The sequence below is a fragment of the Daphnia pulicaria genome, chromosome 6 (genome assembly GCF_021234035.1).
Source record: "Daphnia pulicaria isolate SC F1-1A chromosome 6, SC_F0-13Bv2, whole genome shotgun sequence".
NCBI lineage: Eukaryota > Metazoa > Arthropoda > Branchiopoda > Diplostraca > Daphniidae > Daphnia > Daphnia pulicaria.
The window spans coordinates 4,483,558-4,499,676 of record NC_060918.1 but is presented as its reverse complement, the minus strand read 5'-3'; the positions used below and the strand labels follow the sequence as shown (position 1 = coordinate 4,499,676).

General features: G+C 43.3%; 1 long non-coding RNA gene across 1 annotated transcript; it reads left to right on the top strand.

Annotated features, from left to right (window-relative positions):
* The first annotated feature begins 13,191 nt into the window (after positions 1–13,191).
* Positions 13,192–14,939, top strand: LOC124342500. Its single transcript, XR_006918879.1, has 4 exons — positions 13,192–13,532; positions 13,637–13,809; positions 13,910–14,135; positions 14,213–14,939. It is a non-coding gene; the product is annotated as an uncharacterized LOC124342500 (long non-coding RNA).
* The last annotated feature ends 1,180 nt before the right edge of the window (positions 14,940–16,119 follow it).

The window sequence follows — 16,119 nt, the reverse complement described above, 5'->3', positions numbered from 1 at the left end:
ATTGGCTTTGTTTCTGGTGTCGTCTGCTGCATCAAGAAGTTTCAGTGAATTTAGTCAGAGCAAAGCAATGGCGTAGTCGCGTGGTCTGTGTCTCTGTGGTCGCGTGAAAAATTGTGCCGTTTTTTCCCTGAACAAGTTGCCACACAATCAAGATAAAAAGATGTGCATTTTCAAACTGGCCATGGCTGAGAGATATAATGAGAGATTGAACTGATTTCATCAAACGTGGCACGGCAGTCCCCCAACATGTGACCGAAAACTCATGGCGCCCAAAAAATGGAGGATCCATCATTTTTCTCGAGCTAATATGGTAAGTGGCTATTTCTCATTGTTGACCCAACTATTTGCCTGGCAGCCATCCGTCTCGGTCCAAGTTGTGAGCTGCTCGTTAGTTAGAGCGAATTTCCTACTCTGTGCATGCACGTGAAAACTAAGTTGGTTCAATCAGCATCGACACGACAAACCGTTGGCGGCCACACAGCAGAAAAAACTAACAACAAAATTCAAAGTTTCTTTTTTTTTCGTAAAACAAATCTAATTGATCTGATGATGTTCACACGTGGGAATGTCGACGTACCTTTGATTATTGGACCCAAGTTTCGATCGGGTTTTTTCTTTGTTGTTTTTTCTTTCGCCGGAATCAAATCAAAATCCCGAAATGTGCTCAGATCCGGCGTGGGTGGAGCCTAACGTTCGATAGGTTGACTGCGTTGTCCATCACAAACTTGTGTGTGTGTGTGTATGTTCTCTTGTTAACAAAGTTTGGCTGTAATTGAACCCGACAACTGCGCTTATAGTCTATACAACTGTCGACTGTTTGACGGAAAATTAACGGTTCGGCCAAAAGTTTTCGGCCATTGCTCTCGTCCTGTTTTTCGTGCATTGAATCATCTCGGCCATAATTTATATCCCGTTTAGACATATATTTGATCGCCTACACACATTTCCTTGTCTTTTTTCGGCTTGTTTCTACGTCGTCGTCGTCGACGACATCGTCCCTTTTTCGTGATTGGCACGCGACAATCTCGTCCGACTTTTCTCTTGTCTCCCGGCTAGGAGATCTGCTCTGCATCTGCTGCCTTCGCTTTGTGTAATAATACATCGCGGAAAACGACAATAACTTTTGGCCATTGGTTCTCTCGCATATGATACTTTGGCTGTGTGTGTGTGTAAAACAAGAGCGGAGCGGGCTGACGTGACTAGATTTTCATCCTAGCCCCAATGTCAAGGTAGTAGATCTATGTGCTAGCCTAGTATAGACATCAGTTAGGAGCCCAGGAACTTGGCTAAGGAACATGGAGGAGCCTAAAACATGCATGGCAGGGAAGCAGAGAGTATTGTGCTATGGGACTTTTGGGCTGGGGCTCATCCATCTTCCATTCTCCCTCCACTTCTATTCTATGTTTCTGGCTCCGGTAATTGGCATCTTCTTGAGGTGCAGAGAGAGAGAGAGAGGATAGATATATCTGTCTAGAATTGTACAGTATAAGAAACCGGTCTAGAGACTTTTGTGTGAGTTTGTCTGTTTCTTTTTTCGCTTGTTTTATTCCGCACATTGAGAGAATGAGCTCTTATTAGGTGTGGAACTGGCATTCCGTGGAATAGGACGAAAAAAAGGACTTTTTTTTTCTCTCCTCCTTTTTCCGGTGGGTGGGTGGTGGGTGGAGACGGCCCGGAATTACACGGGAAGATTCGCCTCTTTTTTTCTCTCATTTCTGGCGTCGCTCCGCTGGGAGATTTCTAATAAATTGGATGAGATGCTCCTGAAACTCCTCTTCTCTCTCTTATCCAAAGACTTTTTTCTTTTAGACGTGCGTTTTGTTTGTGTACACACACACGTACACACACACGTCGAGTTGGAGGGGTGGGCGCGTATGTCTATAATACACGAGACGACACACACTTTGCCGGCTGCTAATAACTCTTTTTCTGTATAGTTGTGTGTATAGTATTTTCCCCGGCTGAGCGTCGTCCACGTCGCATATATATCCGGCAATACGAGACACACACACGCACACACTCACGGGGCTTTCGGGAGCCAGAAGGAAGGGTGAGGGAAATACGTGAGTCGAGTGTGTGCTGGGGGGTGGATGTATCTATAACATTAAGGATTTTTCTTTCTTTATTTCCTCCCCCTCCGTGATGATGATGATGATGGGATTCTTATTCTTTTGTTTTTTTCTCTCTAATCCTCACAAACTCGGTTTCTTTTTTTGGAGTGGGGAGTTGGTTTTTTCAATGATTTCGTTGATGTCACGTAATAAAAGAATACTCCCGTTGTGTGTCGATTCTTGGTCGGGATAGCTCCTCCTTGCCAGCCCGGATGAATAAGGACATTTTCCGCTTGGCCAGTAAGAGTCACTTTTCTTTTTAACTTTTTAAAGTTCTCAAATTCGATCCGATTTATTCGCTCTGGTATTTCTAATTATTTGATTCGTTTTTTTTTCGTCTCGTGATCTTTTGGGTTGGGCATATGCTCCACAGAGCGAAATCTCGCCCAGCTGTCTTTTCTATCATCCGCTCCTGTTTGTTTCTTGGAATGAGATGAGATTAATGAAATAGAAAAACCAAAAATCTGATGGCCGCCATGCGTCTAGAGCCCCCCAGTTCGTGAATAGTTGAAGCGGGAGAGAGAGAAGGACCGCGAAGCGCTGCTATTCCTCACACACAAAGTAGTCGGGAGCTATATAGGGAGGGCTGCTGGGGCTTTTGCCCGGCTTGGTTGACTGTGCTGGATGTGATGGTTGCAGGGAAGAATCAATTTGAGGGGGAGCCCAAGGAGTAGGAGCGTGATGGAGGCTGTGCTAGAGAGGATCGAATGGAATCAAAACAAGATGCGATTAGCGCTCTCTGGCCGCCGCCGCCGCCTTTGCCTTATTTATTTTTTCCCTCCCACCGACGCCCGACGACGCTCGGTGAAATGAGACAACATGTCACGAATTTCGGGTGGGACTAAAGACGCCGCCGCCGCCGCTCGTCTACTACAATATCGTCGTCGTAATCCGGCAGAGCCGCCGGAGCCGCGTTTATTTTGGCCCGGGATCTATTGTCAAAGTGCTGCTGGTTGGCTGGCTGGCCAGACCGCCACTCGTTTTCAATGTCCCCCCTCCTCCTTTGCTTGGCGGATGACAATGACGGCTGGATGCAATCGATGGTTGATCTTCTTCTTCTCCTTGTGCTGATGGATCCATCCGGCCACACGAGAAAGTACCAAAAGTCCCTTGACGACAGCAGACGACATCAGAGAGAAACGTCTGTCCAGCTCCAGCCATTCCCATCCACCCAATCTATATAGGCCGGCTCTTCTTATTATATTATGTCATCCGCCTTTTCCTTCTTTCCTTTTTGGTTTTTTGGTAGGGGCGTGACCCAAGACAAATGTTGTCGCAAGCCGGAATTTATGGTGATTTACTTTCGGCAGTGACGAAACAGAAAATCCACTCGCGGGAAATCTCATTTTTCTTTTCTTTTTCTATTCCGCCGTTATGGCCGTCTGGCCGATTTTATACGCACGACTTCCCGGGCAAAAAAAGGAACAAAAAAGCAACTCCATACATCCGCTGATCACGCTACCGCGCCCCTGAAGAAGTCTATTTTGCCTCGCCTGCTGTTATCAGCACAAGATGGGGGAGGGTAGAGAAGAAATCACAATGTAAACCACGCCCCGTATGTATACATGCGAATCTATTGTCTTTGGGTATTTTTTCTCGCTGATGGGCAAAGCTGCGGGAAAAAAAGAAATAGTGACCGGGCGCGCGCTTACATGAGCAAAGCTGAGCTAGCCGAGTTGAAGTGTGTGTGTGTACTGCAGTGAGGGTTTTGTTTTTTTTTTGGGTTGTTTTTTGGCGTGTTGGCGTGTATTAGACGTCTAAACATGGAGGAGGAGGAAGATGTTGAAAAGAGCCCCAAAGAAGGAAGATTGAGATGTGCGCAGTAGTTGCGTAACGGGGCGCGGTCGACGACAATGATCCAATCTGGCCAGGCGCGCTATAGGAGCAAAACTCGTTGCGTTGATCCTTTTTGACCGCGTCAAGAAAGCGGAAACAAATCGAATCGAGGCCCACGAAAATTTGACCAAAAAAAAAAAATCCCGCGGGATTCAATTCAGCCCAAGTAAATGGGGGCCGCAGAATAATCACAGGCAGCACACGGACACAAAAGAAGAAGCGGAGCTCTCGTGCGTATATATGTATATACTACCTTCCTGTTTGTTATTGCTTCGCAATTCCGTGCTGTCCCATAGCATTTCCGGCCGTATTGTTGAGAGAATCTTGCGGCCTTTACATGTACGCATGTATGGGAAAGCTATCGAAAAACCTCGATGCGGCTTCTTCACAAGCTGGGCTGCATCGCCAACTATTTCCTGAAATTGTACGGTGGGCCTCTTGCCTCTTCGAAATAAATGTGTACACATTTGTTTGCCCCCATCAACATGGGGAGGACTATATCAAATCGTATTTGGATGGGGATTCTTTTTTTTCGGCTTGGAATCTGCGCTCGACATTTTGTCCGATTGCTCTCGCTACATTACGTCGTGCCCAGCAGCTCCCCTCGAACGTCTCTCAAAGCCGCATGTCTTCTCTCTGGTTGTCCGGTAATAGATGTTGTTGTTGTCCTCCTCCTCTATCCTAGTTTTTAATAACCTTTTGCCAGAAATGGAAGATTTTTCTTATATAGCCGAATTATATTGTCATTATTGTCATGGCGACTTTTCTGACAGCTGTTCCTACTTATTTTACTTACAGACAACAATTCCAAGAGCATCTTTTTTTTTAAATAAAATAAAAATCGATAAGACCCGTCGGCCTGTATCTGAAAAAAAAGTTGATATGATTTTGGGCGAAGGTGATTTACTTGCTTTATCCGTGTCTCTCTCTCTGTAGTAGTTGCTATGTAAGAAAGCGTGGCGGCCATATCATCGGTTCCTCCTTCTTTTTTCAAATGCTGGAAATCTTATCTGGAGTGTATATCTCCGTCGAGGATCATAAATAACGACCGGGAGAGAGAGAGAGAGAGAGAGACTATATACAACAACAACAACAACAACGAAGAGGGAATATCTAGAAAAATCCTTTTCTCGTACATGAAGAGAGAGAGAGATAGGCCGGCCACAACCGGAGCAGCTGCTTTTCTTTTTGTTCCGTCTTGTGTACATCACGAGAGATATGGCTCGAGAGAAAGAAGATGAAGAAAGATATCTTTAAATAAAAAGGAGGATAGAGAGCCATAGATAGAAAATGCAATGGTGCTGTGCAGTATACAGCTTTGGGAGGGGAATGTCCAGCTAGTGGCCATCCATCATCGACACACACACACTAGGAGCGAAGGGGGAAAATAAACTTAACGAGTATACAGAGGCGCTTTCGGTCTGTCCAGCAACAAGTACCATATACACAGACAACTTTTGCTCTTTTTCTTCCACCCAGTCTGGTCAACAAAAAACTCTTCTATCGACTATTGGCTTTCCTCTTTTGAATGTGTTTTCCTATTTAGGATCGCCCCCCTTTGGCTCTAACCTGGTTGGCTTTGTGACACGCACACAGACAATCGGATCGATAAAATAGGCTAGCCGGAGCCAGTCGTTTTCTCTATACGTAATACTGGACATGTTTTCTAGTTTGCCATGATCCGCACCCAAAAAAATAAAGATTGGGGGGGATGAAGAGTTTGTACGAGTTTCTATGTGTGATATGAGTATATATCTAGAGCCCATACAATATTGAGAGAAGAAGCTGGTGTGTGTGTCAGCAAGATTCAATGTATTATGTACTAGCAATGGGGGGGTCCCAGCAGCAGGAACAGCTAAACATCAAATAAACCCCCCTCCGTTTTGTGTGTCCCGACTGCTGCTGCTGCTGCTGCTGCCAGAAATAAAAGAAATGAGAGTCTATATATCTACTAGGCCTGTTGTGTATTTTATTCGCACTAGATGATGTACAGTCTTTTTCATTGGTTTCCATCATGGCATATCCGAGTAGCTCTCTTTTCCATCTTTCTGATTTTCTCCCTTTTGTTTTGGTTTCGTTTGTTTATTATTTCCTCCATCTTCTTCTTGTATTTTTTTACGCGGTCTCCTTCACATCCAGCACAGCAAGTTTCATGTTTTCCGGCACGATGAATCCAAACAGACGAGGGGCGCCCGAATGAAGGGATTTTTTGACACATTCTTATTTGATATTTGTCGTTGCGTTTTTCCCTTCTCTCTTTCTCTACCCTTTCGAAAAAGGATATAAAAGGCCGTCGCAGTTTTTATAGACCCGCCACCCCCACCCAAACTATGGGCGCCCGTCGTGTGTTATACTGCTGTTCTGTCGGCAGAGCGTCTTTCGTGACGATCCGGCATATTCCCTTCCGCTTCGGCACCACTCGCTCCACAAATAATAATATTAAAAACGAGAGAGCGCTGGATATATATGGACAAAATGGCCTTCCTCCCATGCATATATGTTGCCTCTTGCTGCTACTGCTGCTACTACAGTCCCGGCTTGTCTTTTCTCTCTCTCTCACCAGTTGGGTCGGACAGGGTCAAAAATCGATGCCGGGCGGTGTATGTAGGAATAGCACCGACTCTCTCTCTTTGCTGGCTGAGTGGCGGCTCAAGTACAAAACGCACATTCAAGACGATTCAAGTAGGACTTAGCAACTTGCTTTTCTCTCTCTGTGTGTCGTCAATAAATGTGCAAGGGGGGTCGGCCCAGAGCTGTAGGGTACCGACTGCTGTTATCATTTTGGCGAGATGATTCGACTTGTGTGTGTCGTCCTCTGGCCGTCCGTCTCTTAACGATAACATCCCACACACACCTCTCTCTCTCATTTGAAGGCAGCGACTTTTGCCATCGCAGTTTCTCTCTCCTCGTTCACCTCGGGTCTATCGATTCCTTATCTGCTGGTCTCTTTTATAGTCCGCGGTAGAAAAAAACAAATTTTATTACGAATCTTTTTCAATTTCTGATTGGATGATTTTTTCTTTTCTATTTTTGTGGCCCGTCTGCTCGTGGAATGAGATCAAAATGCCACGTCCAGTCGATCAAGAAAATGTTTGTTGAATCAATACCGTTGATGGGGGGGATCGATCCACCCCGGGAGTCCCGACAAGAGAGAAAAAAAGGACCCGGGCGGGAGGGAGGTAAAAAGAAGAAGAAAAAAACCAACTGATATTTTTATTTATATAGAAAGAAGGAGGGGGGGACGCGAGTTAAGAGCTTCATCAATCTGTGTGCTGCTGCTCTCTGTGCAAAAAAAGGAACGCCGTTAGGTTGTCTACATACGAGTTCGCCTAGATCCGAGTCGGCTCGGGAGACATGACCAAGGGTGATTATGTTTGAATGACAGGAGCCGTTAAGCAGTTGCTAAGTGGGCGAACGGAGCACCCACCCAGTGCCAAGGACCCCCCTCCCTCCCTCCCTAGCAGCGCGACAGCCAGGAGAGGTTCACGCCTGGGTCGAGTCCCGCGTTCCTATGCGCTCCTGCAGCAGCAGCAGCAGCTACTCCGCTGCTCTGCGTGTGTGTGTAATCAATGAAAAAGCTCGCCATTTTCATGCGACGAGTTTCTTTATTCAACTTGGGCACGCTCTCACATTTTTATTTGGTTTTTTCTCACGCAATGTTGTCGAGTTTCGTTTCTTGTTGTTCTTTCTTCGCGAGCTGGATCGTGCCGGACAGCCGGCCCGAGTAGGTGGATCTTTATATATTTTTGTTGTGTCTGGATTTACCGAGAAATCAAGCCAACTCGTTAGCACTCACACACATAGTTTATAACCGTTTTCTCCTTCTTCTTTTTTTGGATTGAAAGAATCCTGTTGAACTTTCATTCCGGCCGTATACACGTAATCAATAGCCAAAGTTGCTGCTGCTGCTGCTATTGATAGAGTCTTGGGGGTAAATAAATTTGAAACGGAAAACAAAACGACGCGCGCGGGCCGAATGAAAAACACGGGAGAAAAAAAAAAGATCTTGGGCGTTCTAAATATAAGCGCCCCCTCTCTCCCGCCACTTAATATAACAAGTGACGGTGCCGTCATCCGTGAGAGCACAGGAGCATGACCGGATGAGCGGAACTTGCCGGCGATAGCGGAAATAAGAAAATGATAACGAACGGACGTGCGACGAAAAGGAGCGCCCAGATTTGAAACTTGCCAAGTGGCAAGTGACATTTAAACTTTCAAACGTCCGCGCGCCGCCCGCCCCATCGTCAACTTTGCTGTTAATAACATCAAGCCCCTCCCACCGACCCCGCACACACGTTCGGAGGAGCTGCAGAACACGGGCCCAACTTTTTTCTCCTCAATTTGATTGCTCTCGAACATTGTTTTTATTTTTTTAGTTTCACTTGTCACTTGAACTGCTGTAAACGATCAGACGAGTCAACCAACACTTTGGAGAAAAGTAGAAGAGATTTTGATTGCGTTTTCTTTAAGTTTTTTGACAGCTGATGGGCTAATGATGAAGGAGAAATCCACGTCATCCGGGGGCATCGAGTCTCCAACTTTTTTTTTTTTATGGGGGTTGAAATCTGATCAATACGAACCGGTTTCTATTGAGCTGGAGATTTTTAATTATTTCGTCTGCAATTAATAGAGCTTTAATCTCTCAAGTCATGGAGCTCGACGACCCGACGACTGAAAAGCCGCAATATCATAAATACGAATGTGAAATGTGTGACAGTAAACGGGGAGAATCGATAGGGATATGAATTGCGCTCGCGCTATGAAATCCACTGCATGCTTTGATCCAGTTCCAATAGAAACTCAAATAATTGATTAATCCGTCGTGTCAAATCGAAAGTTGTTTTTTCTTTTCCGTTGAAATTTTGAGGAATCGTCCATTTAGGAATGTCTTCATTATTCTTGACAAAAGAGATTCCATTGGACAATCAAATGCGAATGCCAAATTTCAATCGTGAAAAACGTCTGTCATATTCTACCGCGAAACTCTTTTCATTTGAACTTAAACGAATCGACTGATTTGAAATTTGACGAGCGACGAATGGAACGTTTTCAAACCTTCGCCAACTCAAATCTCCAACTTTAATGTACAAAATGTTGTTGTTACACGGGCCCACACGTTTTTATCCTTCGATCCCGAATCGGGTCCCTTTTTATTTAAATGTCGCTGTTTTTTTTCCCCCAACGAGTAATTGTTTTATAAAATCGATCAAGCCAACTAAGGCAGCCTTAAAGCAAAATATCAGGTCCCGGAGATATTTGCTAAGGTCAAGACGATGAAGCAACCGACTAACGATCAAAACTAATGATTCACGCAGGTGGTACGGAGAACAAACGGTGAGGGAACCTACGTCATGCCTAGCGGGGGTCAGTGACTCCTTGTATTCCCATTTTTTCTTTCATTTCTTTTTTTGTCACTAATTCAACATGGGCTTGATGATTAATTCATTTCACTTTGAAAATCAATTGTTCATCTTGTCTGGAGTGATTGCAATCAAGTTTATGTTTTTTTTTTTAATAACATTTTCTAATCGCTTTGAAAATGTTGTTCCTTGTGATTCGAGTAACATGCGCATTTGTTCTGGATTTTTGTCTCCAGAAAGTTCGACTTCTACTTGTTGAACGTGAAACTCGGCCAGTGTGAGGGAAAAGTATTGATCTCGTTGTGGCACTCTGACGCGCGCCAATGAATTCAAATTCGACTACAACATCAAAGAAGAGCTTTAACGAATTAATTAAGCGATTGCGATTGCCAACGCCTGACTCTGGCCATGAATGGCGTCGGTATATATATTTGATTGCTTTGCCATCTCAATTAATGGATGCCCCCTCGTTTAATATGGAGGAAACGCAATTATTTTATTTGCGCATTGTTGCAGTGTTCGCCATTTTTGCGGTGCCCTATCGATATCAATGCAAACCACGCCAATTTATCAAACAGGGCTGGTTTACAATGAAATCTAAACTTTAATTAGAAAAGAGGTCGACTGGATGGAATGAACATTTTACGTCGACTAGGGTGTAGAGGTACCGGGAGGTATCAGCCGTAGCCTCAGGGCTAGGTAAAAAAAAGGTTTATTTTGCGTCAACGAAATTCTTCTTGCAGTTGATGATTTTCCGCTGATAACTTTTGAAGCAATTGAAACCGCGTACATTAAAAAAATGAGCTATGGTCATTTAAGAATTACGCATAAATACTTGTAAGATTTATGTTAATTGTGTTAAAGGCAGAAATGGTGAACTTGACTGGCGAATCAAATGTTCACATACCCATTCTGACACATGCGAAACAATTTAACATATCATTTTACTATCATCATTTAAGAGTTACTTGCTGTCAGAACCTAATCCAATCATGACGAGGCGGATGGTCACAACTGGCAGTGATCATACATCTCTGATCTCTGATCAATTTGAAAAGAAAACTCAATTTCAAAGTTCGATCACAAGTAACCCTTAGCTTCGAAATTACTGAAATTAATCGTGTAGATAATGAACGTCTCCAAAGTGTCATGCGTGATAGTGTGCTGGCCGCTCTTGTTTCTTCTAAGAACTGCCAAAAGAATTGACACGACCGTAATCACCACCACACTTTCGATTCTACGCGATGCTAATGACAAAGTTCATTCTTAGAAATCTGTCATTTTCCATTGAAAAACAAAGTATTGATGAAAGTAGATAGTTCAGGGAAAATCGGCTGCTAGGAAACGGTCTATGATGCTGGTAGCAGTCTGAATACAAGGCAGGCCCGATGCGTTACGTAACATACTTTGAACAAACGCCGTCAAACAATACAGGACAAGAAGAAGGAGAAAGAAAGTACAACTAAGGGAAAACTTTATGAGAATTTCTTAGAAATTGAGCATTTTTCTTTCAATGTCGTAACCAACAAAGAAATTTAAGTGAAGTATCTCGAAATTGGCAGCACGAAATGGCATTAGCAGCGCGTACCCCCTCACATCTCATCATCTTTGACATGTATCCATTCAGCCAGCTCTATTCTATCAAGTTCCATTTCGTCTTTTTTTTTTTCAATCTGAATAACCTGAGAATGGGCGTATTATCAACAGTTCAGCAATCGGCCGCATTAGTAGCACGTATTATGCTCACTGTGAAAATGTCATTGGATCGATTGTGGTCCTTTGATTAACAGAGTAGCGGGGGTATTGATTTCCTATTGATTCATCCCTATAATTAGTTTGCCCGTGTGGAACATCTGCTTTGCCAACAGTGAACATTGTTAACCTTCTGCTAGCAAGGCGAGCCTCAAAAAGAAATGTTGGATTTCGATTTATTTAGACACTGATTGTGCTCAGTTTACTCGTCCGATTTCACCAATTACTCGGCAGAGTAAGCAGTGTTTATAAGGAGTTACAATTCAATTCTAAGTAGTCGGGGAATCGATGGTTGTTAATCTGCGACGTTGGAGAATTCGCAATGAACAAATTGTCATTGCCGGCATGATTCCTCCACCGCCGTAGAAACAATTTAACGAATTCTACCTGTACGTGATTCAAGTATTCCATAGGAATTAAAATCTAGAATTTAAACATTTCTCTATGCATCAGCTAAGAAGATGAAATCATCCGGCTGAAATAAGCTGTATCAACTCTTGGAATCAATTGATTCGAATGATTTCCATTCAAATCGACGCTTTTTAAAGAGTTAATTAAAGTTCATTGTTCAAACGTTTTCTATAAGCCTTGGTAATAGACACGGGCTTCATTTTTTCTGGTCTGCAACAAAAATCGATCAAAGTTTCCTCCTTTTTATCTTTTCAACTTTTGGAGAGAGTAACTGGGGGAAGAAAAAAAGTCTGGTAGCTAAACTTGAATTATTTCTTCTCTGCATATTAACTATTGCAACTGTTACACGGCTGCCCCGGTAGGTCTTTTTAACATTATCGGGAGCCCCCCAAAAATGGATCGATAAAACGACGACAGTGGGACATGAATAACGAAAACGACAAGTGGAGTGTGTACAAGCTTCACTTTGAGAGCTCACAGTCCGAATATGTTGAATCCGCCACGACCTTTCCCACAACCATTTTTTCGCCTTTTTGTGTCCACAGTATTTTCTGTTTAGCACTTTAGCGACAGCTATTCGTTCTTGTTTGAAATGTGGCGAGCGTCGCGACGTCGTGTACTTTTTTCTTTCTTTCTCTTTCGGGGGGTCTGTCCCCCTAGTCTGTGCGGGATGTAAGTCATCAAGGATGCCGATCTCGTCGCCGGAATTCTCGCCAAGAGTGGATGAGCGATGCTAACAGCACGGACACTCCCACTCTGCCGCCGCCACTCTCCAATCTGAAAATAGGCGACAGGAAATTGTTCCGAGTTCCATGAATAAAAAAAAAGGGAGACAACAACAACCCAAAAAGAAACTAAAATGTTTGACATGTCGTAAGCTGGCTACTTGATAAAAGGAACACAGCATCTTACAGCATCTCCCTCAGGCCACTTAACCGTCTTTGACGCCAATAAATCTCAATTCTTACGTCAATTGGCCGATTGCTCAATCGTCATTCGATAGACTTTTTTTGTTTTTTGAAAATCGCGCCAAAAACGTTTAATTTTCGAATTTTGATTTCCACGTTTCTAATGTTTCTATTTCTTTTTTTTTGTTATAGATTGGAAATCATCAGAGCGAAAGCCAAGGGAGAAGAAGAAGAAAGAAAGGACAATGGAGTTGACTCGTAATGACGTTGCCGTCGTTTGACATTATCGTCGAAACCAACGTGAGCCCCCCTCCCCGGACTTTCTCTTCTTCTTCGATCATCAGGAGTCAGTGAGCGGAGAATCATCGGATAACAACGCAACAAACCTCGTCGCCCGCTAGACTGGCCATCGAAGCTCTACTACCCCTCTCCGTGGTTTTCTATGGACGACGGATACTACGTTGGTAGGGTGGTGGATGTCGGTGGTTACAAATCACTTTCCATTCAAAGGGAAGAATCGTCCAAAGACCGTGGAATGGGTCTTTGATTGTTGTGAATCCAAAAGGAAGGAAACAAAAGAAAGAAGAAGAAGAAAAAGCCAAGACGGAGCGAACCAAAAAAATACAGTAGCAACTGTGCTCCCCCATCAAGAACTAATCAAATCTTCCCTATCAATTCGATCTTACCATCCAGTTAACCGGAGTAAAAAAACCAATCTTTGAGTGATTTTGTGTTTGTCCGAGTGTTCCAAATTATCAACCACAAACCGTCTGCTCCTTCACCCACCCCCACCCCACAGAAAGAAAGAAAAAAAATATTGGTTTTTGAAGACCCATCCCCAGCAACGTCAACGTGCAGGAGGAAGGGCCGGTTTGCATTTCCTTCACTTTCGAAGGTCACGTGGATCATTACGTTAAACGTGTCAAAAATTGTGTAGAGGTTGGGTGAGAAAGGGACGTGTTTCATAAGTATCAAGCAGGTACAATTGCCGCAAGGCTTAAGAGGTGGAGGGATGAAAAAAAAATTGTATAAAAGGAGAGAGAAAAGGCGTTTGAAATCAGTCGAATGATGATCTCCGACACCGCAATAACTGCTGCTGCGCACTATTTTTTACCAACTGCCTTCTTCATCGTGTTACCTGTTCGTAATCATGGGTAAATATTCTGTTTTTTTTTTACTGTTGTATTAATGCTACTTTCGACTTTTGTTTATGTCATTAATTACTGAATATTTTTGTTTGAATTTATTGATTGTCTAGTTAACTAAGGCGTCGTGCTGCTGTTGGGCGTTGTACCGTACCGCTGGTTACTGTGCCCCTGGCGAGATATCGGGTCCCTTCATAAAGCCAAAACGAGGAAATCAGTCAAGTGATCATCTCCGACACGGCAACAACTGCTTTCTTTGTCGTGTTAAAACAATTCGGAATCATATGTAAGTATTAATATTTATTTCGTTAATTCTTTCTCGTTTTTAGTTGTTGATGTGACCAGATATAGCTGAAAATTAATTTTCAAATTTATTAAATTCTTAGTTAACTAAGATGTCGTGCTGCTTTGCATCGTTGATGGCTGGGTCGACCAATCGTTTACCCATGTCTCCTGGGTACTGCGGATACCAAACCGCAACGCCGCCGTCTTACTACAAAACAGCATCAAACGCAACGACCAGTTTCTACACCGACGCCCCAAGTACTACACTGAGATGGTCGAATGTTCACCAACTGCGTTCTTCGTCGTATCACTAGTTTTCAATCATGGGTTAACATTTTTACATGAAGTTATACTTTTTTTCTATTTTTCAACATGCAAGTTATTATAATTTTTAAATCGATTAGTTGTCTGGTAAACTATTTCGTCGTGCTGCTGTTGGATGTCGTATCGTTGAAGGCTGGGTCGACCACTGGTGTACCGATGTATCGTGGGTATGGTGGATACCAAACCGCAACGCCGCCGTCTTACTACACAGCAAAAACATACGCAACAACCGCATACTACACCACTATTCACCAGAGTATAACCCACAACTTATGATGCCCCGAACTGCTACACCGAAGCCCCAAAATATAACTCTGCCCCGAGTTACACCACGAAGGCAGCGGAGTACTACACCACGAAGGCAGCGGAGTACTACACCACGAAGGCAGCGGAGTACTACACCACCAAGTATTCTTTTCCAGCCTTTTACACTGAGGTTTCCAAGTATTTCACCGGAGAGGTCGCACATTACGCTACATCCCTCAGCTACTATACCGAGGCTCCCAAGTACTACACAACCAAGACTCCCAAGTACTACACCACAAACTACGCTCAATACTCAATAACCTACGTTGCTCCCACCTACTATACCGAAGTTTTCTACTTCCCCGAGTTACTACACTACTAAGGTACCTGGATATTACAACACAATCTTCGCTTCTCCAGTTTACTCGTGAAGGCTCCTATATACTAGAGCTGAAATTTCGTTTAGTTTAATTGTGTTCAAGGTTGTTGGTGATGTTAAAATGGTTACTAATCACTTGGAATTTTTGTTGATATGAAATGAGGAAATATATTTTTTAATGGTAACTATCTTAACTACGAATTTTTAAAACCTTCAAGCCTTTTGACATTGCACATTTGTTGGAATCGCTTCTATTATTGTCACTTTGCTCTCGAACATATTCTGATATTAGAACGAACATTTTTTTCAGGAAAACTAACAAAAGAAACGTACTGGTTGGAGTTTACTCTAATTTTTTTAAGTTTAGCTCCATTTTTAACTGAAAGCGTAACAAAGGAATTGCAAATAGTGTTTGGTTGTTTGAGTCTGAAAATGATTGTCACTTGGAATTTCAAAATTCCACCACATTAAACACTCACATAAATTATACAATTCATACACATATATACACATATGCACACACACACTTAAATTAACCCGTTGGCTGCCACGCCATACAACCCGTAGGTTGCTCTCTACTCTACGCGCCACGTCTGAAGGATCGATGACCAAGGTGGGACTTGCCATTGCTGACAAGTCCGGGCTGACACGGTGACAGGAGAAGATGGAATGCACAACCTCTAGAATCCATCACCGCATCGACAAGGGGGAAGTCCCTATGGTGCATTGCCTAACAGGGCCTTTCGGCGAATCTGGGGCTGGTGCGACTGTCCGACCCCGCGGCATGAAAACCACGAGACCCAACAGCGCGGCCCGTGCTAAGGAGCTAGGGGAGAACAAAGGCGTGGCAGCCAACGGGTTAACTAACACAAACACAAACACAAACACATTACCAACAACAAATGATGATCCGCGCTGACATTTTGGAGATACCGACGACGTTTCGATTTTCATCTTCTCGACGTTTCCTCTGCATTACCTGAATAAAGAGAAAACAATTCTTATTTAGTGACATACCAATAAAAGTTACATAATAGTCACATAACACACATAGGTTCATTGTTCTGGGTTTTTTGCTCAAAACTTTAAAGGCGCGCTTTAAATTTCTTAAAATCTAGCTAACAATATTGAAAACTGTACACATTACAAAGCTCACTTGCTAGTCTTTAAAAAAAAATCCGGAAGTAAACCGGAAGTAACCACAGCGCCTCAACCATTGAGCTGTCGTCAAATTAAACCACATATTCGTGATCTCCATGAAATTTGGGGTCAAATAGACGTGATTTAAACGAAATCCAAAATTTGGCCAAAATCGAGAATTTTCCTGAACTATAGTTCAGGAAAATTCTGCAAACCGGAAGT